Source organism: Heteronotia binoei, chromosome 14 (assembly GCF_032191835.1).
Source record: "Heteronotia binoei isolate CCM8104 ecotype False Entrance Well chromosome 14, APGP_CSIRO_Hbin_v1, whole genome shotgun sequence".
Classification (NCBI taxonomy): Eukaryota; Metazoa; Chordata; class Lepidosauria; order Squamata; family Gekkonidae; genus Heteronotia; species Heteronotia binoei.
In genome coordinates, this window is record NC_083236.1 from 1,132,951 (window position 1) to 1,157,747 (window position 24,797).

The 24,797-nt window shown below is 46.4% G+C and overlaps 1 protein-coding gene across 1 annotated transcript in view; it reads right to left on the bottom strand.

Moving 5' to 3' along the window:
• NFX1 (nuclear transcription factor, X-box binding 1) overlaps nucleotides 1-24,797 on the bottom strand; it is a 441,461-nt gene that overhangs the window by 289,540 nt on the left and 127,124 nt on the right. The gene's annotated exons all lie outside the window — the stretch shown is intronic.

Consider the following 24,797-nt stretch of genomic DNA (forward strand, 5'->3'; position numbering starts at 1 on the left):
TGGGCTGAGGATGGCCAACAAATGTTGGGAGGCTGAACGTAACAACCTCCTGGGCATATATGGAAGGAGATGGTCCTGCAGGTATGTTGGTCCCAGGCCGCGTAAGGCTTTAAACGTTAGAACTAAAACCTTGAAGCGGATTGAGTAATGGGCAGCCAGTGCAGACTGCGGAGTGCCGGCTGAATGTTCACCCGTAAATCTCAAGGGTAAGTCAGCATAGAGAGAGTTACAGTAGTCTAGTCTGGAAGTAACCATTGCATGGATCACTGTAGCCAGGTCCTGGGGGATAGATATGGTGCTAGCTGCCTGATCTGCTGAAGATAACAAAAGGAAGACCTAGCAACCATCGTGATCTGGGCCTCCATGGAAAGGGAGGCAGCCAAGGTCACTCCCAAGCTCTTCACCTGTTGGGGTGGCACCGTCCAAAGCTGGGAGCTGGATGCCCATACCCATGCCACCCCAACTCAGGTACAGGACCTCCATCTTAGCTGGATTCAGCTTCAGCCTGCTCTGCTGTAACCACCCAGCCATGACTTCCAATGCCTCGGACAACTGGTCAGGGGCGGCAACAGGCCGGCACTCATCAACAGATAGAGCTGGGTGTCAAACAGCATACTGGTGGCTGGCAACCCAGCCGAAAACCTTGGGCCATCTGGGCAAGGGGGGGTATATAGATGTTAAATAATATTGGCCAGGGGAGGAAGGGGAAGGGAGAGGAAGAGGAGGGGAGAGGGGCTTTCTGGAAGAAATGAATAGAAGACAGAAGTGAAGTAACTTTCCCCCCCAGGAAAGCTAGAAAGGGCGAGAAAAAAATAGCAGAATTAAAAGGAGAACTTTGGACCTCGTCTAATGAGGAGTGATGAGAAGAGGATGTGGGCAGCAGGGCAGTCAGAAAGGAACTGGTGGGAGGCTGGTTTCTCTCAGCTCCAGGCTGGTGCAGTGTAGTGGAAGCCTGCTCCCCAGGGCTGGGAGAAAGGCCACGGAAATGACGTTTGAGAAAGCTCTGTAACGCTGACATTGGGCTCCAGTGTATGGACTGCACAGAGACCACGATGAAGATCAGGGAAGCATGGGACCCTTTCTCAACCCCCTTTCCCTTCCGTGGACAACACAGCTGGGGGGTGAGCAGTGGTCCCCCCAGCCAGACATGGTTCCCTTGCACCAGTCAGGGTCCACCCAAGGCAGCTGAGGAGGGCGGCAAAGGTGGCACCAGTGCCCTAGCCTGCAGCACTTCCCCTGCACAAAACACAGTGGTGGGCAAAGAGCCCCACAAGCCCTAGTGCTGAGAGATCCCACATGAGGCTCTTGCAGGAGTAGAATGCCCTGGCACGGCTGTTAAAAGTGCTTCTCCTGATACATGGAGCTTCTGACACAGTTTTTTTTTTAAACTTAATTTTTTTATTTTTTAAGAAAAAAAACAATAAACATCAAGCCTCATACAGACATAGAACACTGTCTTAATCATAATTGCTTATGCATACATCTTTGGAATCAGTACACACATACATCTGTAATAAATAAATAAATAAATAAATAAAATTTAACCCACCCCACATGTAAGCAGTTGCATACCTTTTTATCAATTGTCCTAGTTCATACAGATGAAAATCAATAAAGAATAAAGTTTAGGTACTTTTTTGGCATTATGCATTTCTTGGATGTGTTGCTGTTTACAAAATCCAAAAAAGGAAACCATTTCTCTACAAAATTTTCACCCATTTTGGGATTATCCCCTAGAGTGAGTTGAGAGGCAATTTTATCTTGGATTATGATTTCCCACACCTTCTGGAACCAGAGAGTCAGTGATGGTATTTTAGTAGCTTTCCAAAGTTTCGCAAGAAGAAGTTTACCCGCTAAGAGCAATAGTGAAATAAGTTCTGATTTTAGTTTGGAAAAGGTAGCCTTTGACCACAAATTAAGGAGGACAAATTCAGGGCTGCGAGGAATGGTTTCCTTTACAATTGCTTCAATTTTGGATATTAAAATGCTCCAAAATTTTTGTATTTTCTGACACGACCACCAGCAATGAAGGAAAGAGCCAGAGGTCCCACAGCCTTTCCAACAGATAGAGCTAGTGTTTTTGTGTGTATGACTTAGAATTTGCGGAGTTAAGTACCATCTCGAGATTAATTTATATTGTTGTAGTTTAAAGTTAGTACATTTGTATTTGCATACAGATGACGTCCAAATTGTGTGCCACTGCTCCTCTGTCAGTTGTGTTTTACAATCTTTGCTCCACGCATTTTGCTGGGATGAGGGTTGTGTCCAGTTTTTCTGATTTAATAAAAAATACAACTTTGCAGTTACACCTCTCATTCTCGTATTTTCCTCATGTATTAATTTCTCAAAGGCATTCAGCTGGCTAATGGATTGCATCACAGGGACCACTTTACTTAGAGTATCGTGAATTTGATGATACTCATACCAAGGAATTTCGACTTTAAATTTAGCTTCAAGCTGAGCACGTGTACATAATTTTCCTTTTGAGCTGATATCTGAGATTCTAATAATTTTTTCTTTCCTCCAGCTTTTGAAATTGTCTTTAGGCATGCCTGGCGGGAACCAGGGTTGCCCCCAAAAAGTCATAACCGGGGTCGATGGTTGGACCACTAGGGATCTATACTTGTCCCAAATGTGCAATGTATAACGTAGATAGGGATTGGCTAGCACATTCTTTTTCCTGTCCGTCTCACTAATCCACACAAATTCATTGAGATTTACAGGAAAAATACTTGCAGCCTCTATCTGAAGCCAGGGCAAATCACAGCTTTTCCTATTGTATAATAAAACATTCCTCAGCTGAGCTGCTAGGTGGTATTTCTCTAGAATTGGTGCCCCTAAACCTCCTTTGGCACTTGGTTTAGCAAGCAGTTGGTATGCTATTCTTGGCTTTTTGTTCTGCCACAAAAAAAGGGAAAAACTCTTTTGCCACATTTTCATGTCACTTCTTGGGATATCCATAGGAATGTTCTGAAATAAAAAAAGAAATTTGGGCAACACAAAAGTTTTTAATAGGTCAATTTTCTCCAGTAGGTTAAGTTGAAGTTTTGACCAGGACATTAGATCTGTTTTAACTGTTTTAAATAGTTGCTTAAAGTTAGCCCCAAATAAGTTAGATAAGTCAGTAGGGATTTGTATTCCCAGATGACGCCATGTTTTATCGACCCATTTAAAAGGGAAGGTGAGCATAATTTAATGATGCACATCAGGAGGTACATAGATCGGGAAAATTTCTGATTTAGATACATTTATTGCGAAACCAGAATATTTTCCAAAAGTTGTTATTACTTGCATTAATTTAGTTAATGATTTAAGTGGGTTGTTTAAATATATAACTGCATCATCTGCAAATAGACTAATCTTATGAGCTTTCCCAGCGACCTCTATTCCTTCAATCTCAGGATCTGTACGTACTAAGTGTGCTAAAGGTTCAAGTGATAGAGCAAACAAGATCGGGGATAGGGGACATCCCTGCCGCGTGCCTCTAGATAAATTGATTGCATTGGATCTGAAGTTGTTAATACTTATTTGTGTTTTCGGGGAGCTGTAAATGGCCGCTATTGAGTTTAAAAATTTTTTGCCAAAACCCATCTGTTCTAGAACCGCTTTTAAATAATTAATTTCCAATCTATCGAACGCTTTCTCCGTGTTTAGCGAAACAATAAGAGAAGTTGTTTGGGTTGATTTACCGAAATGAATAAGATTAAGCGTTCTCCTGATATTATCTGAAATGGACCGGCCAGGAATGAAGCCTGTCTGATCTGGATGGACATATGAACTAATAATTTTATTCAGTCTGCGGGCCAATACAGTTGAGAATATTTTGAAATCATGGTTCAGAAGTGAGATTGGACGAAAGTTTTTGGGGTCCTGTTTGTCTTTTCCCTCTTTGTGGATTACTATCATTTTGGAGTCTTTCCAAGTCTCGGGGATTACACCTTCTTTCATTGCTAGATTGCACGTTTTCGTTAGAGGGGACAGTAAGCTAGAACTAAATTTTTTATAGAATTCTATTGGAAAACCATCATTACCTACAGCTTTATTATTTTTAATGGATAGCGTTTCCTGAATTTCTGGTTCTGAAATAGGTCTATCCATGAACTCAGCATCACTATTTGATAACTTTTGGCCAAATTTCATGTCCCTCAGATATTTATTAAAATCCAAACCAGTGTCAACAGATGATGTATACAGAGAGTAGTAGTAGTCCTGAAAGACTTTAATGATTTCTTGAGGTGTGACATGTATAGTGCCTTGGGGCGATTTAATAGAATGGATCAATGAGTTAGCCCTGTTTTGCTGAAGTCTAAATTTTAGTAATCTTAAAGATTTTGCCATTTTAGTAACATATTGCTGTTTAAGATATAGCAATTTTTTTTGAATATCCGTAGTCTCAATTAGTTCCAGTTTATTTCTTTCCATAGTTAGCTTTTTAAAAGTTTTTTTCCCTCCAAATTTTTTGTGCCTTGTTTCTAGCTCAGTGATTTTAGATTTAAGTTCCATAATGTCTTTGTTTCTATTTTTATAGAAACAAAGCTGCAGCCAATGAGATAAGGTTACCTCTAAGTACTGCCTTAAAGGCATCCCAGATTACATGTTGTGAAACACCACAGCTATCGTTATGTTGAAAGTATTCTTGTATCTGTTTGTGTACTCTATCACATATGCTATCTTTAGTCAAAAGAAGTTTATTCAGGGACCAGGTTTGGCCTTTATTATCTAGTTCTTGCATCATAAATTCAGCTGAAACCCAGGAGTGATCTGAAATAGTTCTAGAGCCAATTTTGACATCATGGGCACAGGCAAGGAGAGTTGGAGAAGTTAAAACATAATCCATCCTAGAGTATGAGTTGTGTACGTGTGAGAAATAGGTATAATCACGCATTTTTTGGTTCAATGCCCTCCAGATGTCTGTTAAATTAAGAGAACGCAAAAGACTGCTTAAACCTGTCTTTTTCGTATGTCGAGGATCAAGCCTCTTGTCCCCTGACCTATCAAGATTCAGGTCCGCAATGCAGTTAAGGTCGCCTCCAATTATGATATCACCGTGTTTGAAATCCATTAGCTCGAGAAGGTCTCCTTCAAAAAAGACAATTGGCCGCTGTTGGGTGTGTAAACAGAAACAATCGTTATAGGTTTACCATTCAAAGAACCTTTAACAAATATATATCTTCCTTTAGGATCCGTTTTAATACCTTGCAAGTTAAAGGCAGTGGTTTTAGAGAATAGGATTGCCACCCCCCTTGCTTTAGACGATCCTGGCGCGTGAAAGATCTGGTTGAACCATTTAGAGCGTAACCCAAAAGGAGATTGTTTTCTCACATGAGTTTCCTGTAGGCAAACCACATGTGGGCGCTGCTTTGCTAGAAAATTGGAGATACGTGTACGTTTTATTGGGTGTTTAAAACCTCTGCAGTTCCAAGTCAAAAATTTTAGACTTTTAGACATTGCCAGCACTGACTTTAAGAATTAATGAGATTCAAAGAACCTAACCTGTCTTCTCTTGAATGAAAGCTAGGTCAATCCAAATACTGAATACTATATCCTACTGCAACCCTCACTAACTAATAAAATCTAAATAACAACAAATAAGGAAAATGAGGACTGAAAAATGGCACCAACACACGCACCAAAAGAAAAAAATAAGCAAATAGATTCTTCTACCTAACACCCAATCTTTGGGTAAAGTTTCACAGCTTCCCAATAACTAGGAAGCTAGGGAAAAAACCTTAGGTTTCCCTTATCAGAAACTACTATGTCTCTTCTAGGAGGGCAAAAGCTTCAGTTAGATCACATTAACTCTAATACCCCCCCTTCCCCATTCTATTTTAACATTTAAAACTCCAATATTTTGTTACGTATAAGTAGTAAATTTAAAACTTTGAAGAAATAACTTGGAACCTATCGTTAATGCTTTACACATCTGATTACTGTAGAAAGTAAGTTTCGTTCTGCAAAATTTAGAAACAAGAAATCAATTGTTGATAATTATGTTCTGTATACTGCAATGATTTGCCATTAATAATAATTCAACCTGCTGTGGGATAAACTCCATTGCTCAAGTAAATATGTAAGGATTTAAGAATATTTCAGTAGTCATATAAAACTGTAGTAATAAGATTTTCTTTACCAAATCCCTCATATTAATTTCCCAAATGAAATTGCTTATCAGATAGCTCTCTGTTGAATAAACCCACCTTTTGCTACACATTCCCTTTCATTTAGTCTATTTGCATTTAAGAATTATTTCAAAACATTCAAAGGAGAGAGTCCATTAATTCTACAAATAAGCATAACTGATTGTCCAGAATACCATAAAATTAAAAACGTTGGGGTCTTACAAATGACTTAATCTGTCCTAAATATGATTTCATTAATTAATTAATTAATTTATGTGGGTTTTTAAAAAAATTATATTAGTTGCATTAAAAAAGTAAGATTTATAAATAGTGACTATGGAATTAATGAAGATAAAATTGTAAATACAGCAAATATCGAAATTCATTAATTTGAGTAAAATAGACCTTGTAGGTAAACTTGGAATAACGAAGGTGTATATATGAACTTATTTCCCTAACAACAAGCCCTACTATTAAGACCCATAAAGCAGATGTCTGTAGGTTAACAGATCCATAACAATTCAATAGAGATGAAAGCCCAACGGGGCTGCTGTCAGTGGGTGAGCTTTCGCTGTCAAAAGTAACGCTTGTGCACCATTATAACTATTTAAATCGCTTCTTCAGTTGGCAATACGTCTTCAGAAGTCTTGAAGTTTCTTCGTAGCTCTTTTTCCTCTTCCTCCGTGTATTTTATGGCAAGAGTGTTCATCGCTGTAATTCCCGACTGTGCATCGTGGATTTTGTAGAAGGCGCCATTTTTAAACAGCAAGAGATCTGACGTCGGGCTCCATCTGAATCTTAAATTGCTTGCGTGGAGCTTGCTTGAGATGATTTTCAGTTTCCTTCTTTTTTCAAGTGTTTCTGGCGAAAGATCTAGCAAGATCATGATTTTTTTTCCATTGTGTGTAGCTCCATCTTTTTGCATTGCTTTTTGTAGTATAAGGTCCTTTATTCTGGTATTGGTAAACTGAACCAATATATCCCTGGTGAAGTTGCGGCGTTGCAGCGAAATGGCGCCCAGTCTCTGCACTTTAATTATACTAGCTGCCACGTTGTCAGGCAGCGAAAATGTCTCTCGCAGCCAGTCTGCAATAAAGAGCAACAAGTCTTTCTTCTCCTCAGCTCCCTCCTCAAATCCGCGCAACTTAATATTTAAAGCTCGCCATTTATTTTCTAAGATTGCCAATCTTTTCTGCAGTTTACTCTCATTTTCTTTTAAGATGGTTACTTCTCCTTTAAGAGATAAGCCCAACTCCGCTGAACGCTTGGCAATGCTCGCCGCTGTATTAAGGTCTTCTGACAGCTCGCTGATCTTTTCTTTCAGGGGCTTAATGTGGTCTATAATAGCCTCATTAAAGTATTTATGGATATCCAATTTTAAAAGTTCCAAGTCTTTTTTGTTAATTGGTCTCTCTTCTTCATTATCCACATGGGCAGCGTCAGTAGGCTGTGGAGTAATCGGGCTGGGCGCCATATTTAAACTGCTCGGGGAGCGCAAAAACGGGCCACTCACCTTTATTGCGCTTTCTGGTGAAAAGAACGCTGAAACCGAGTTTTTCCTTTTAGGATCTTGCTTCTTTTTAGATCGGACAGCTTTCCCCTTATTTTTTGTGGACATCGGAGTTTAATTCGTTGGTTTCTTAAGGGTCTGGGGAAGGAGGCAGCCGGAGCTAGCTTATTTTGCGTCCGCCATAGTATCGCGACGCTCCGCCCCCCTGACACAGTTTTGACCTGACAGAGACTCAAATGAGGAAGGTTGTGATGCTGCCACTGGGGGAGGGTAACTCTGCAGAACTGGAGCACCTGACAGGGTGTCTGGAAGCCTGCCTGATGGCTTCTGGGGGGGCTTTTGTGTGGCTGACAAGCGATGGCAACTGGCCATGTATTTCCCTCCATTCACGGGTGCTGATCCAACAAGGAGAGCCATCACCAATGTTCCCTGTAAACCATGGCATGTTGTGAGCAAAAATTCTATTTTGTGAGCCAAAAGAGCTGCTAACATAGAAGTTTCCTCTCAAGAGAAATATTGTATTTCTCTGACCTTTCTCCCCAATTTGTCTATTCTGCCACCCTGTCATTATTTATTGAATGATACTGAGGGGGAGGTTAGCGAGGCTGTGGCAAAATTTTTGGCTGACATCCTTAAACTTAAATCTGACCATGTATGAATGCATCTGTAAGCTCAGTTTCATTTTGATTTTATCTCCAATGTTTAAATTTTTATATTCTGTGTATTTTTATTTGCAACTGTTATGCCATTAAAGGTTTGGTATGGTATTTCTCTGACCAGGTGACAGAGGAGAAATAACACTGAGCAACCATTCACCAGACTTCCCGTTAGTTACCTCCATGTCCGAGAGGAGAGAAATGTGGTGTAACAACAGGTCTCAGTTAATTGATCTTGGCATCCCACAATTAAGAGATAAGTTTTCACACCAGTCTCCTATTTTGACATATTAATGTGTCCCCCCCCACACACCTTAATTAAATCTAAACAAATTGTGACTATATAAACTTAGCCTATTGTTTTTGTTTGGTTTTTGCATCTGTTAAAACATCTCCATTATGTTGTATACTAATTTGTTGTTCACCCTCTGCCCATGTGTATGAACTGTTAACTTCCTTTTCATTGTATCTGAAGAAACATGCATGCACCTGAGAGCTCATACCAGTTTGGTGTAGTGGTTAAGTGTGTGGACTCTTATCTGGGAGAACCGGGTTTTGGTTCCCACTCCTCCACATGCACCTGCTGATGTGACCTTGAGCTACTCACAAGTTCTCACAGAGCTGTTTCTCTCAAGAGCAGTTTCTGTCAGAGCTCTCTGTTGTGTCTGTTGTGGGGAGGGGAAGGGAAAGGAGATTGTAAACTGCTCTGAGATTCCTTCAGACAGTGAAGGGTGGTGTATAAATCCAATCTCTTCTTCTAAATAAGATTTTGTTGGTCTTAAAGGTGCTACTGGACTCAAACTTTATTCTACTGCTTCAGAACAACACGGCTGCTCACGTCTCTAGTATAAAAGTTGTGCGCAAGCCTAATTTTTTTTTTAAAAAATCAGTTTGCAGATATACAAAATATACAAACATTAGATATAAACTATTCTAATTTGTATTGGAAGTCAAATATTTATATGGAACTTACTTATATCGTCAAATTTCATTATAGAAAATGTTTAAATTTCTCTGTTCCTCTTTTTTCCAGAAATCAAAAACAATCAATATTATCCCACTAAACATATGCAGTTTAATTCTCATTAAGTTCACCAGGTGATCTGTATCTAGCCAATTTCTAATCTTAGTTTTGATGGCATTCATCAAGCTAAAACCTCTCTCACAATCAGCAACTTGAGGCTTGAAAAGTTTCACAAATGTCTAGAACAGGGGTGGCCAACGGTAGCTCTCCAGAAGTTTTTTGCCTACAACTCCCATCTGCCCCAGCCATTGGTCATGCTGGCTGGGCTGATGGGAGTTGTAGGCAAAAAACATCTGGAGAGCTACTGTTGGCCAGCCCTGGTCTAGAAGATTTAGTGCACTGAATTGTTCCTGTTGTTGTGTAAATGATGCCCACGCCATGGCCACCTGGCTGCCCCCCCCCCCGTCAAGTCTGCTTCAACTCTGGTCAAGTCTGTATTCCATCTTTGGTTCAGGGGGAAGCATTTTGGGTAAAAGCCACACTGTATGACAATGCTGCTAGCTCGAACTTTCCTTTCCCCCCTCTCTTCCTTTGTTATGTAGTTTTGCTTTGAAATGGGAATATGTGAAAGAGATTGTGGTGCCTTCTCAGGCTGGGCACCGGGGGGAGGTTTCTCGCCCAAGGCCAACAGGCCTGAGAACAAAATTGTAACATCAATGTGTGAATGTGCCCTGCATAGTACCCCCTCCCTAAAGAATCCCTTTGAAGTATACCTTATATGATTACACTTTGCTGTATGTTCCTTAGTCTTCCAATCTCTCTGAGTAGTCGAGAACAATGATATCAATAAACTAGAAACAGGAGAGCCAGTTTGGTGTAGTGGTTAAGTGTGTGGACTCTTATCTGGGAGAACCGGGTTTGATTCCCCACTCCTCCACTTGCACTTGCTGGAATGGCCTTGGGTTAGCCATAGCTCTGGCAGAGGTTGTCCTTGAAAGGGCAGCTGCTGTGAGAGCCCTCTCCAGCCCCACCCACCTCACAGGGTGTCTGTTGTGGGGGAGGAAGGTAAAGGAGATTGTGAGCCGCTCTGAGACTCTTTGGAGTGGAGGGCGGGATATAAATCCAATATCTTCTTCTTCTTTTATCAAGAAGGTCTCGTTATTGAATCAGCCGACTTGACACCCCCCCCCCCCCCACCGTCAGGAAGGACTGAGCAACTCCTCTCCAGCCTCTCTCCCTCCCTCCCTTGGCAGTGTCAGCAGCGGTGGGAGGAAGCTCCTCCGGCCGCCTCCAACAACAGGCAGCCCAGGAAAGAGGAAGCAGAACAGCAGCAGGAAGTGGCTGAGAGCTCCTTCCCTCGGCCCAGCCTTTTACCCTGCCAGCCGCTGCTTTTATTTGCAGCTTCCCCAGCACAGCCTGCAGGGAGAGGGCAAGAGGAGGTGCCCAGAGGTGATCACCTGACACACGGGGCCTATGCATCTAAGTGGGATTTGTGAGTCACGTGACCCTTCAGATCAGAGATGTCAAACTCATTCGTTATGAGGGCTGAATCTGAAAGAAATGTGACCTTGCAAGGCCAGGCCATGTGTGTCATTATATGCAATGCTAGGGAACAGAGATATAAACTTTATAAAGGACACAAACACAATTAAATTTTTAAAAACTCCATATATGCTTAAAAGTTTAGCACTCTTGCTATATTTTGTTAATTTAACAGTCTCTGATAACTGACACCTCTTGCTCTGAAATTTGCATCAAAATCTGGAGGCAAAGTCTGTGCTGTAGCAGTCTTGAGTATGCTGTTCAGGTGTTGTTCAGGTGTATGTCTGTAAGTTGCAAACCTACTTTTGAATCACTGATATTCATTACAGAAATTTCATGGTCAATGCTTTGAGTCTAAGACCCAGGGGAAAACTTAAAATGGCTGGGCATTGAGAGCTTTTGCTTCATGTGCTAGTTAGCCAATGGAGAAAAAAGAGGCTTTACTCTGTAGCTCCTGTGCAAGCAAGCTGTGATGCAAAAGGAAGCAAGAGAGAAAGAAGGAAGCAGATGACAGTGAGTTGCTCTTTTTAGGAGCCCTTCAGCAGCCTGATCTGGCCTTCAGGCTGCATGTTTGACACCCCTGGGCTAGATGGCCATCAGACAGCAATGCTGAGTCTGTGAAGTCAGGCAGATCATGACTTCACAGGGCAGAAAGGAGGGCAGAAAGGATTGCATCAGTGATCAGTTCTTATGGCCCTTTCTTACAAGCCCAGGAAAATGCTGTTCGCCACTTTGGGTTAGGCAGTAATTTGTTTCCAGCCCAGTTTGGCCAGGAATCCTGGAAGGGGTATTTTGCCATCCTCTGGGCATGGAGCAAGTGTCACTGAGGGGTTAATGGGTGGAGATATTTGTGAATTTCCTGCATTGCACAGATAGCTGGATAAGATGACCCTGGGGGGTCCCTTCCAGCTCTATGATTCTACAATTCTTATATGGATTAATATTAGTATTGCAATAGTTGAGCATATGTATAACTGTAATTATTTGAACAAAATAGGAGTCGAATGCACCTTTAAGACCAACTTAGTTTTATTCAGAACATAAGCTTTCGTGTGCTCTCTAAGCACACTTCTTCAGATGAGGAATCTGGCACACTGAGCAGAGCCATACATAGCTGTGTATGGCTCTGCTCACTGTGCCAGATTCCTCATCCGATGAAGTGTGCTTAGAGAACACATGAAAGCTTACGTTCTGAATAAAACTAAGTTGGTCTTAAAGGTGCAATCAATTCCTATTTTGTTCTATTACTTCAGACCAACATGGCTGCCTACTTGGATGTAATTATTTGAACTTATATATGTGTGTTCCTTTAATTGTTGCTAATTTGCAGTATAAATAGGGGGTGAAAGAAGGGGGAATGAGTGACTGAGGTGATTGGTTGATGATGGAGAGAGTGGGGGCAGAACTAAGTAGTATGTGTGTGGAAAGACAGAGGGAGAAGGAAGTCAGTCAAAAGCTTCAGCAGTGACAGCAGTTTAACTGTCAGTAGTCGTCAGTCTGCAGAGTCTGAGAAGCAGTCTTCTGACTAGAATCCCATACGAGTGCTGTGGAAGGCATTCAGATTCTAGAGAAGAAAAGTAGAATACCTTAGAGGACATATTAGGGGCTAGACAGAGAGCCAAAACCTAATATTATTGTCAGTGTTATAGGAGTGTGAGAGACAGAAGCTGACAGAAAGCTGAGTTAGGCAGAGAAAGGAGGATATGAGAGTGAGGAGTGTGTGAAGAGAAAGAGTGACACTTCAATATGACATTATTCACTGAAGAATTAAGCTATAAACATCTTGAAGCCAATAAGCTTATTGTACAAATAAAGTTTTATTTTGTTTTCTATTATCCTGGAGTCCTATGACATTAAATTATAAGAGTCTCATCCTCAGGGCCACATAGTCCAACAAAGAAATCTTAGAGCTTGGGTACAAATTCAGTTGGGAATGTTAAATAAAATGTTTGGAATAAGATGCCTGGTGGCAGAACTTGGGACAGTAACATTATGCGTGACCACTGAAGAAGGCCACCAGGCTGAAGGCCACACATCTCTTTGTGGCCACCAGAAGGCCACACATTTCTTTGAGGATCGCAGAAGGTCCCTCTTGTGCACATTGCATGAGCTGCAATTTTAATTGAAGCTATATCTGGGCCTAGACCTGTTTTAAAACTAATTTGTAATGGATAGATAGGTCGATAGATATTTAGTAATATTTATGTTGCACATTTGTCATTTTTAACATTCAGCTCCCCCTGATTTGTATCCATTAAGCTTTCAGGTTCTGGATTCAGTTTTTTTGGGTTAAGCTTTTTGTCCTCCTCTTTCTTTCCCTATTGTAAAGCCTGATTACTTCAAGATGCAACATTTTTTATTAAGCCATTCCCAAACAACAGTCCTATACAATGAATTGTTCTTTTCCTTTTCTTTCTGAATGTGTCAATTGCATGGGGTTGCTGTAGCAGCGATTTAAGACTCCATGGAGGAGCGCTGGGCTGCACTGATGCCAGCCTGCCTCTCTCCTTGACACCAGCTGCTGGCGCTGCTGGCAGTGGGAGGCCAGGCAGGTTGTTGGGCTGCATTTCCACCGGCTGGAGCCTGGCTCCGCTCCCCCCGACCTCCATCCTCCACCACCACTATGCAGCTAGAGGCCGGCTATGTTCTCCCCTCTCCCCCCCCCCAAATGCCATCCTTTGCCACCATCAGCCAGGCTGCTACGGCACTGGTGGCAGGAGGCCCTGGAGGAGCATTGGGTCACGTTGCCCACAGCCATTGAGGGGTGACTCACCTGCTCTCAGGTGTGCAGGCAGGGCTGGGCACAGGGGAATCCACAGGAGGAAGGCACCAGGCAGCTTGGGCAGGGAAGCAGGATGATGGAACAGGCCAAGCGGCTCTTGGGTGGCAGCAGCTGCACTCTACAGGAAATAATGGCAGTGGTCGGCAGGCTCTACAGCAGGGAACTCAGCCACCAGGTTCGTGAAGACACCCTTCTGGCTGCAGTAGAGGTGGACAATAAGGTTATAGAAGTGGTGACATTGCAGGAGATCTGAGACTCCTTTGGGGGCTGATGAGGGCAATGTAGGTGCAGTCTACAGCTCCTATAATGTCGGTGAACTGATCAACTGTCATAAACCCTGCCCTGATAGGAGCCACACAGGGGAAAGCGCACATGCTCCTGTAGGTGGGCAAACATGGCATCCAGAACGCCATGCAGGCAACAGCTAGCCAAGGACTGGGACACCTCCAGGATCTTTGTCATGGCTGAGAACCTCAAGGAGAGCAAGATCTTTTGCAAGATGGGGATGGCACAGGCTGCAAAAGCCTGCACATGGAGGGGAGATCCAGCTCCTCACACAGGGTTTGGGTGGCAGAACCGGTCAAGGCAGGTGTTGTCTGACAAAGGGTGCAGATGCAAACTCTGTGGTGAACAACAGGCATGGGCAGCTGGCTGGACCCTGCAGACAGAGGGGGCTGTGTTCACAGCAGCGAAGGGCAGCCAGGATGGGCCTGCCTGCCTTTGCCAACCTAACTGGACTGAGGCTGTGAAGGTGCTTGTCAAGTCTGCAGATTCAACAACGAGTCAATGTAGATACAAAGAAACTAGTTTATTGATACTGGATACTTGTGGCCTAAGCCAGGGCTTGAAGAGAATGAAACCATATAGTAGATACATTGCAATGTATCTCAATGTATCTCAATGACTGTGCTATGGAGCAGATGGTCTCAGAACCTACCAGGGGTGGGGCGATCCTGGATTTGGTCCTAAGTAATGCCCAAGACTTGGTGAGAGATGTAAAAGTGATTGCGCCGCTTGGGAGCAGTGACCATAATGTTATTGATTTCACCGTTTGTATAAATAGGGAGTTGTCCAAAAAGACCACCACAACCACGTTTAACTTTAAAAGGGGTAAATACACTGAGATGAGGAGGCATGTGAGGAAGAAACTGAAAGGAAAGGTACATACGGTCAAAACCCTTGGGGAAGCTTGGACGCTATTTAAAACTATAATCCTAGAAGCTCAGATAAAATACATACCACAAGTTAGGAAAGGCACAAACAGGCATAAGAAAAGGCCTGCGTGGTTAACAAACAAAGTAATGGAAGCTGTAAAAGGTAAGAAGGACTCCTTTAAGCGGTGGAAAACCAGTCCAAGTGAGATTAGTAAAAGGGAACACAGGCTGTGGCAAATCAAATGCAAGACTGTGATCAGGCAGGCAAAAAGGGACTATGAGGAGCATATTGCAAAAAACATAAAGACCAACAATAAAACTTTCTTCAAATATATTAGAAGTAGGAAACCAGCCAGGGAGGCAGTGGGGCCCTTGGATGACCATGGGGTAAAAGGATTACTGAAGGAGGATAGGGAAATGGCTGAAAAGCTAAATGAATTTTTTGCCTCCGTCTTCACTGTAGAAGACGAGAACTTTTTGCCCGCCCCAGAACCACTAATTTTGGAAGGGGTGTTGAAAGACCTGAGTCAGATTGAGGTGACAAATGAGGAGGTCCTACAACTGATAGACAAATTAAAAACTAATAAGTCACCGGGTCCGGATGGCATACATCCGAGAGTTCTGAAGGAACTTAAAGTTGAACTTGTGGATCTTCTAACAAAAATCTGTAATCTTTCATTGAAATCTGCCTCCATTCCTGAGGACTGGAAGGTAGCAAATGTCACCCCCATCTTTAAAAAAGGTTCCAGAGGAGATCCGGGAAATTACAGGCCAGTCAGTCTGACTTCAATACCGGGAAAGTTGGTAGAAACCATTATCAAGGACAGAATGAGTAGGCACATTGATGAACACGGGTTATTGAGGAAGACTCAGCATGGGTTCTGCAAGGGAAGATCTTGCCTCACTAACCTGTTGCATTTCTTTGAGGGGGTGAACAAACATGTGGACAAAGGAGACCCGATAGATGTTGTTTACCTTGACTTCCAGAAAGCTTTTGATAAAGTTCCTCATCAAAGGCTCCTTAGAAAGCTTGAGAATCATGGAGTAAAAGGACAGGTCCTCTTGTGGATCAAAAACTGGCTGAGTAATAGGAAGCAGAGAGTGAGTATAAATGGGCAGTCTTCGCAGTGGAGGACGGTAAGCAGTGGGGTGCCGCAGGGCTCGGTACTGGGTCCCATGCTCTTTAACTTGTTCATAAATGATTTAGAGTTGGGAGTGAGCAGTGAAGTGGCCAAGTTTGCGGATGACACTAAATTGTTCAGGGTGGTGAGAACCAGAGAGGATTGTGAGGAACTCCAAAGGGATCTGTTGAGGCTGGGTGAGTGGGCGTCAACGTGGCAGATGCGGTTCAATGTGGCCAAGTGCAAAGTAATGCACATTGGGGCTAAGAATCCCAGCTACAAATACAAGTTGATGGGGTTTGAACTGGCAGAGACTGATCAAGAGAGAGATCTTGGGGTCATGATAGATAACTCACTGAAAGTGTCAAGACAGTGTGCGTTTGCAATAAAAAAGGCCAATGCCATGCTGGGAATTATTAGGAAGGGAATTGAAAACAAATCAGCCAGTATCATAATGCCCCTGTATAAATCGATGGTGCGGTCTCATTTGGAGTACTGTGTGCAGTTCTGGTCGCCGCACCTCAAAAAGGATATTATAGCTTTAGAGAAGGTGCAGAGAAGGGCAACTAGAATGATTAAAGGGCTGGAGCACTTTCCCTATGAAGAAAGGTTGAAACGCTTGGGACTCTTTAGCTTGGAGAAACGTCGACTGCGGGGTGACATGATAGAGGTTTACAAGATAATGCATGGAATGGAGAAAGTAGAGAAAGAAGTACTTTTCTCCCTTTCTCACAATACAAGAACTCGTGGGCATTCGATGAAATTGCTGAGCAGACAGGTTAAGACGGATAAAAGGAAGTACTTCTTCACCCAAAGAGTGATTAACATGTGGAATTCACTGCCACAGGAGGTGGTGGCGGCCACAAGTATAGCCACCTTCAAGAGGGGTTTAGATAAAAATATGGAGCACAGGTCCATCAGTGGCTATTAGCCACAGTGTATGTGTGTATATAACATTTTTTGCCACTGTGTGACACAGAGTGTTGGACTTGATGGGCCGTTGGCCTGATCCAACATGGCTTCTCTTATGTTCTTATGCATATAAGGAGCACTTCAAAGGCATTCCTACAGGCAGGGGAATTGTGCAGGGGACATTCACACATAGATGTTACAAATATATTCTCATGTTGATTAGGCGTGCTGGCCTTGATGTTTTCCAGGCTCCTAGGACACCCCCGGCCTGAGCTGAGAAGGTTCAGATAAGACTTTTCACACCTAACCATTTCAAAGCAGGGGGATTCTCTAAGGAAGGGAGGGGGGAACAGGAGAGTACTAGCAGCATTTGGTTCTGCTTTGGTTCTACCCAGCATGCTCTTTGGTTGAGCCAGAGTTGAAGCCAGACGACATACTGCCCCCCCCCCCCCAAGCTGCCTCTACTGCCCTGTTAGAGCATCTCTGATGGAACCTCTTGATCAGGTCTGGGGCTGATATAGCTTTTTCTGCTACCCATTCATTCTCGCTGGAGGGAAAATGTTTCCATTTTATTAGGTAATGTAGGACCCCTCTTTTGACTTTAGAGTCCAGGATTTCTTGGACTTCGTGATGGTTCTGATTCCCAACGAGGATAAGTTGTGGGGCGGTTTCTCGAAGGTGCCAAACCGAAGCCCCGGGGTCCCGACGGAGTAAGCTGCAATGAAATACAGGATGCATCATACTAAACATTTTTGGCAGCTCTAATTCTACCGTCACCTGATTGATCACTCTCGAGATTCTGAAGGGTCCCAGGAACTTATATGCCAGTTTCTTAGAGGGTTGGCTGAGGGGCAAGTTCTTAGTAGACACGAATACCGAGTCCCCGACTTTGAAATCCCATGCGGGAACATGGGACTTGTCATATTGCTTTTTGTAGGCTTCTTTAGCCGCCTCTAAGTTTTCCTGGATTGTTTTCCAGCTCCCGCTCGGCCCTTGCCACAATGGCTCAAAGGGTGTCGATTCCGGAGAAGAGACCCCCCTGGCAATAGTGGCATCGGCTTCCCTTCATACCCGTGGACAGTTGAGAAGGGGGAAGCCTTGGTGGAACTATGCATGCTATTGTTATACCCATACTCAGCAAAAGGGAGCAGGTCCACCCAGCCGGACTGGCAGTGGTTAATAAAACAACGTAAATATTGCTCTAGAAGTCCGTTTACGCGTTCCGTTTGTCCGTCCGTCTGCGGGTGGTAGGCGGAACTCAACCCCTGCTCTATTCCGGCCAGTTTGCAAAACTCCTGCCAAAAGTTGGCAACGAACTGTGGGCCACGGTCGCTAATGACCTTATTGGGGAATGAGTGGAGCCAGACCACGTGGTTGAAGAACAGGAGGGCTAGTTTCTTGGCTGTAGGCAGTTGGGCACACAGGATGAAATGTGCTTCTCTGGAAAAAGTGTCCACCACCACTAAAATCACAGTTTCCCCGTGGGAAGGGGGCAGCTCTACAATAAAGTCCATTGATACCACTGACCAGGGGCGTTTGACCGTTTCTTGGGGTTTGAGCAGCCCCAGGGCTTTACCACCCCTTTTCTTGGCCATGATGCAGATGGGACATGAGGCTACGAATTCCGACGTGTCCTTTTTAAGGGACGGCCACTAAAACTGCCTACTAATCAGATGGAGTGTCTTGACATAGCCAAAGTGCCCTGCCAGTTTGTTCGAGTGGCAGAATTGCAGCACCTCCGCCCTTAGGCTTTTGGGGACATAGAGTTTCTCCCCTCTATACCACAGTCCGTCCCCTTTCTTTTAAACGTCTCCCGGACGGCCATCCCCCTCCCTCTCCGTTTCCACGGCCAGCTTCTCGGTGCCCAGTTCCCCCAAGTCCCTCTTCTTCTGTGACCGCATAGTTATTGTGGTGGCCACCTGCGAGGGGGAAACTAAGGAGTCAATGATTTCCTCCCTCTGGCTCTCGTGTTGCAGGAGGCAGGACAACACATCCACCAGGAAGTTCTTTGCCCCCGGGATGTGCCTTAGCGTGAAATCAAATTTGGAGAAGAATCCCGCCCACCGAATTTGCTTCTCGCTCAGCTTCCTCTTGCCGGTAAGGGCTTCGAGGTTTTTGTGGTTGGTCCAGATCTCAAACGGCATTTTGGCTCCTTCCAGCCAGGACCGCCACGTTTTTAGAGCGAATGTTACTGCGAAAGCCTCCTTGTCCCATACCGACCAGTTCCTTTGTTCGCATAAGAATTTTCTGGAAATATAGGCGCAAGGTCTCAGCCGTCCCTCCCCATCTTTCTGCATTAGTATGGCTCCGACGGCCACATCGGAAGCGTCACATTGCACAATGAAGGGCCGTTGTTCATCGGGGTGGTTCAGAACCAGCTCACTAGTGAATAAGCGTTTCAGTTTATCAAAGGTTGTTTGGCACTTCGGGCTCCAATTAAGGCGGGCTTCCAGTCGCTTCACCTCGGGCCCCTACCCCTTGGTTTTTAGAAAGTCAGTCAGGGGGAGAGCGATCTGGGTGAACCCTTCTATGAAGGTCCTATAGAAATTTGCGAACCTGAGAAATGATTGGAGCTGTCTACGTGTTCTCGGGGGAGCCCATTCTAATACTGCCTGCACTTTGGCCAGGTCCATTGCCAATCCCTTCCCCGACACCCGGAATCCCAAATAATCCAATTCGGTTTTATGGAATTCACATTTAGACAACTTGGCGTACAACTGATGCCTTAACAGAGTGCTCAGCGCCTCTCTCACTAACTTCACATGAGACTGTTCATCTTGTGAATAAATAACGATGTCATCCAGGTACACCACCACCCCCTTGAATAAAAACTTCCTTAGTACATCGTTTGAGGGGGATGGGGTAGGCGTTGGTCGTGGAAATTGCGTTAATCCCGCAAAATCGGTGCAAAGTCTAAGCGAGCCATCCTTCTTCCTAAACAGTACCGGGGCCGCGTGGGGTGCGGTTGCCGGTCTGATAAATCCTCTTTCCAAGTTCTGATCTAAGAATTTGCAGAGCTCCTTCTTCTCCGCCCAGCCCATGGGGTATAATTTGGCTCTGGGTAGAGTTTCCCCTGGGATTAGTTCTATGGCACAGTCTGTGTTCCGGTGGGGGGGGTAGCTGATTCGCCCCTTGTTCGCTAAATACCCCCATCAGGTCCCAGTAGGCCTTCAGGATGGTGTGGGTCTCTTCTACCGACATACAAGCCCTCTCCTTGGCCACCGGAGCCCGCAGGCCCCAAGCAGGATCCCATAGGTGCGTCTTGCAAAGGGGGTCTATGAACCTAATTGTCTGTGCCCCCCACTTTATGCAGGGTTCGTGCTTCTCTAACCAGCCCACCCCCAGGACTACCGGGTAGGAGCACGAGGGGGCAATGACGAAGGACTCTTGGTCCCAGTGTTCCTCGATCCCCATCGGCAAAACCTGGGTCTCTAGTCTGCACGGCTCCCCTCGCATCACTGACCCATCCATTTGCTCGAACTGCATCGAACAGGGTAGTGGAGAGCTTTCAAGTCCCAGAGACTCCACTAGGTTGGGGGTGATCAGTTCCTGATTACACCCTGAGTCTATTAGGGCCCGCACCTGCGTGAACCTTTTCAGTTTAGGGTTCAGCAGTTTCACTACCACAAAATATAACCGTCCCATTACGCTCACCCTCAGTAGTGCCGGCTCCTCCTCGACCTGCTGGTTCGCACCCTTTAGAGCAGGTCGTTCTCGTTTCCCGCCAGCTCCGCCGACAGTAGCATGTCCTGCTCTGGTTCCTCGACCACTGCGAGGCTGCTCTTCACCGCTTCCTTAGGGCGGCTGGTTGGTTTCTTGGGGGTCGGGGTGCCGGTCTTCTGCCCCCCTTGTGGGACCTTGTGGGGGCCCGGGTAGCTGGAAGCGAGGTGATTTGGGTCGCCGCAGCGGAAGCACTTGCAAGGCCCCGCAGGCGCCCCCCCTATGGCTTTTTTAGGTTTGGCCTTCGGGGGGAGGGGGTGTTTTCTGCGGCCCCTTCCCGGATTGGTGTTGATGTTGCATCGCCACCCACTTCATGTTGGTCTTGACCTCTCCTGCCAGTTGTATCCATCCTACCAGGGTGGTAGGTCTAGCCTGGGTGAGGGCCCGATCCAGGATGCCGGCGTTCAGCCCCCTGGTGAAGTGTTCAATTTTCATCAGCTCACTCCACCCCCTCATCTTGGCCGCGTTGGTTCTGAACTCTGCAGCGAACTCGCGAATGGTCCGGGAACCCTGTTGCACGTCCCGCAGGGCGGCTAGGGCTCGCGTCTCCTGAAGTGGGTCCTCGTACTGGGCCAACAGAGCTTGAAGGAAAGTTTGTACATAGTCCAGTTCTGGGCTCATGGCTTCGTAGAGACTCACGTACCATCTCTTGGCAGCTCCCTTCAGCTTTGACCCTAGATAGTCCACTCGGCTGAATTCATCAGGGAAGGTGTTCCCCCAGTAGTACATGTAGCTGTTGGCTTGGATGGCAAAGTATTCCACCTCGTCTGGGTCTCCGTCAAAGGTGGCATCCAACGCCCTGCCTCGCCCTCCATCTCTTGGGCCTGCTGGCGCTCCCGGCCATGGCGCTTGGTCTGCCGCCAGCAGTGCCGGGGCTTGTAGTGGGGCTGGGGGGGGGGCGAGCCAGTGGAGGCTGAGAAGGTCTCCATGGGCCTGGTAGTCCTAGGGCGTGGGAGATCTGGGCAGTCATAGCCTGCATCTCATATTTCAGTCCCTTGATCGCTCCATCCACTTCTTTTCGGACCATGGCCTGGAACATGCGGGCATCGTCCACGTGCGTGTCCTTCGGCAGTGGTTCCTCTCCCCCTTTCTCCTCACCCTCGGGGTTTTCCTCCTGCTCTTGGACATCGAGGGCGGCTTCTGCTTCGCCCGACTCCAGGGAACCCAGGTTGGCGGATTCCGTCTCGGTCAATCGCAGCCTCCTCATGTGGCGGGTCAGGATCGCGTCCCTCCGGGCAGGGGCCTTGTCCATCGTGGTGGTTGAGGTCCGTGGCCGGTATTGCTGGGGCGCGATCACGAGTTGGAAGTGTGGAGGGGAAACCGCGGTTCACCTGGCGTTTAGTACGTGCCAAGGTGCCGCCGGCTCTTCCTCCAGGTAGGGGAGTTCTCCATCTCCTGGAACCTTTTTGGCCATCAGGTTACAAAGTTGCCAGGGTGGATGAATTCCAAAGTCAGTCTCTTCAAATTGTCAAGTCTGCAGATTCAATAACGAGTTGATGTAGATACAAAGAAACTAGTTTATTGATACTGGATACTTGTGGCCTTGATGAGACTGAAACCATATAGTAGATACATTGCATATAAGGAGCACTTCAAAGGCATTCCTACGGGCAGGGGACATTCACACATAGATGTTACAAATACATTCTCATGTTGATTAGGCGTGCTGGCCTTGATGTTTCCCAGGCTCCTAGGACTCCCCGGGCCTGAGCTAAGAAGGTTCAGATAAGACTTTTCACATATAACGATTTCAAAGCAGGGGGATTCTCTAAGGAAGGGAGGGGGAAACAGGAGAGGAGTGCTAGCAGCATTTGGTTCTGCTTTGGTTCTACCCAGCATGCTCTTTGGTTGAGCCAGAGTTGAAGCCAGACTTGACAGTGCTGCTGTCCAGGCTGGCATCGGAGAATGCAAGTGTTGACCTTGCCACTGCTTGGAGTAGCCCCACCACCTCCTTCCTGGTGCCGTGCCTTCTGGTGTATGGCAGGAAAACAGGTTTGTGCGCTGGGAAATGCTGTCCAGATGGAGGTTTCTATTCTGAAGCACTTGAGGAATTCTTGTGGTCTTGAACATATATGAACATATGAAGCTGCCTTATACTGAATCAGATCCTTGGTCCATCAAAGTCAGTATTGTTTTCTCAGACTGGCAGTGGCTTGCCAGGGTCTCAAGCTGAGGTTTTTCACACCTATTTGCCTGTACCCTTTTTTGGAGATGCCAGGGATTGAACCTGGGACCTTCTGCTTCCCAAGCAGATGCTCTACCACTGAGCCACCATCCCTCCCACCATCTTGCTTGGTAGTTTAACAAAACCCTTATGGCCAAAGTTGTTCCTTGTGCAGGCAGTGGAAGGAGGTCTGCCCAGAGCAGAGGCCATGATGCAGGAAGTCATACTTCCCATGCTGGTGGGTGGCCATGGCAGTGTCACGGGCCTGCTGCCACTTGGCCCCGGCTTTGGGACCTGGGACATGCCACCTGCAGCTTCCTGTCATCCACACAGTGTCCTGACCCTCACAGGCAACTCACAGAATGGAGATGCTGTAGCAGGGCTATCATCTGAGGTCATTGAGGGCCAAGGATGTAGCAGCAGCCAGAGCAGCTGGGGACCACCCCCCACCCCCATAGAGGAGGGTGACTCCAACATCATCATGTCCCCATGTCACAGACAGTCTGCTCCCATGACAACTGTGGCCCTCTCATCAAGGGTCCCAGGTCCATGTGTTTAGCCAGGAGATGGACTGAGCAACGGGGAGGAGGACCAAGGTGGCCAGGCACTTGGGCCAGTGGTTGAGAATGGTGAGGTACTTCCAGGGGGCAAGGGGAGCAATACCACCAGCGGCCACCTGGGAGCTCCTGCTGTCTGCTGTGTTCTCCCCTTGTGCCTAGGTCCCTAATACCTGATGTTCAGTGCTGATGTCAGGGACCACCAACATGCCCAAACCCACACGGCAATGGCAGCCTTCAAGGTCCTGCAGTTGCTGAGCATCACTGAGTCTCCGGGCCCAGGGGGAGGCAATGCAGAGGATGGACTCTGCTTCCTCAGATGGCAGCAGCTGTAGCCCACCGGACAGAGGGGAGACAGAGGTTACAAGGATGAGGCCAGGTGAGGTGGTTGCTGGTGGCCCTAAGGGGGAATTAAAGGGTCCCTAGGCATGGGGCCCACTGCTGGCAGAGCCCATGCTGCCCACCCTTTCCTCCATGTAGGGGGCAACTGAACATGAGCAGCTGTCATGAGTGGTGGAGGCCTTGTCCAGGGGCCAGCAACAGAGGGAGGGCTTGGCACCTGTTACAGCGCTGCCGGGCACCTGGAGGGGCTTCTTGCTGTAGCGAAGGAGATGGATGAAGGGCACATAAAATGGCTGCTGGGTGAACTGTCGGGGGCTCCACCTGCTCATCCTCCATGCCCTTGACAGTATGGCCACTGGTGAGCAAAGTGTACCCGCACATCCACAGTCTTGTAATGATGGACCGCATTGTGTCATGACCCTGGAAGACCCTGTGTGCCATGTGCTTGGAATGCCCATGGGGTGGGTGCGTGAGTGATGCTCCCCTCCCTACGGACAAGTAGCAAGAGGTGCTGCTGAGAGCTGGTCTCTTGTAGGGGTGGGGTGTGTGCTGTTGAGGCGGCTCTTCTGGCCCACCCCTCTCCACCCCCTGCTAGAGACAGATGCTCACCTTGTCCCCCTCACTCTTCCTGCCTAGGCTGTCAGGCTGCTCCACAGTGGGATAGAACACCACAGATGCTGCCATGGCAATCCCACCAACATCACTAGAATGCGTGTTTTCTCCCCTTCAGCCACGGTGTATCTTTCCCCTCATGGAGATGACTAGCAGTGCCTCAGAGGAAGTCGACTGCAGATTTATACCCCACCCTTCTCTCTGACAGAGTCTCAGAGCAGCTTACAATCTCCTGTATCTTCTCCCCACACAACAGACACCCTGTGAGGTGGGTGGGGCTGAGAGAGCTCTCCCAGAAGCTGCCCTTTCAAGGACAGACTCTCAGAGCGGCCTACAATCTCCTTTACCTTCCCCCCTCCCACGACACCCTGGGAGGTGGCTGGGGCTGAAAGAGTTCTCTCAGAAGCTGCCCTTTCTAGGACAGAGTCTCAGAGCAGCCTTCAATCTCCTTTACCTCCCCCCCCCACAACAGACACCCTGGGAAGTGGGTGGGGCTGAGAGAGCTCTTTCAGAGCTGCCCTTTCAAGGACAAAGTCTCAGAGCGGCCTACAATCTCCTTTACCTTCCCCTCCCCCCCACAACAGACATCCTGGGAGGTGGGTGGGGCTGAGAGGGCTCTCATAGAAGCTGCCCTTTCCTATG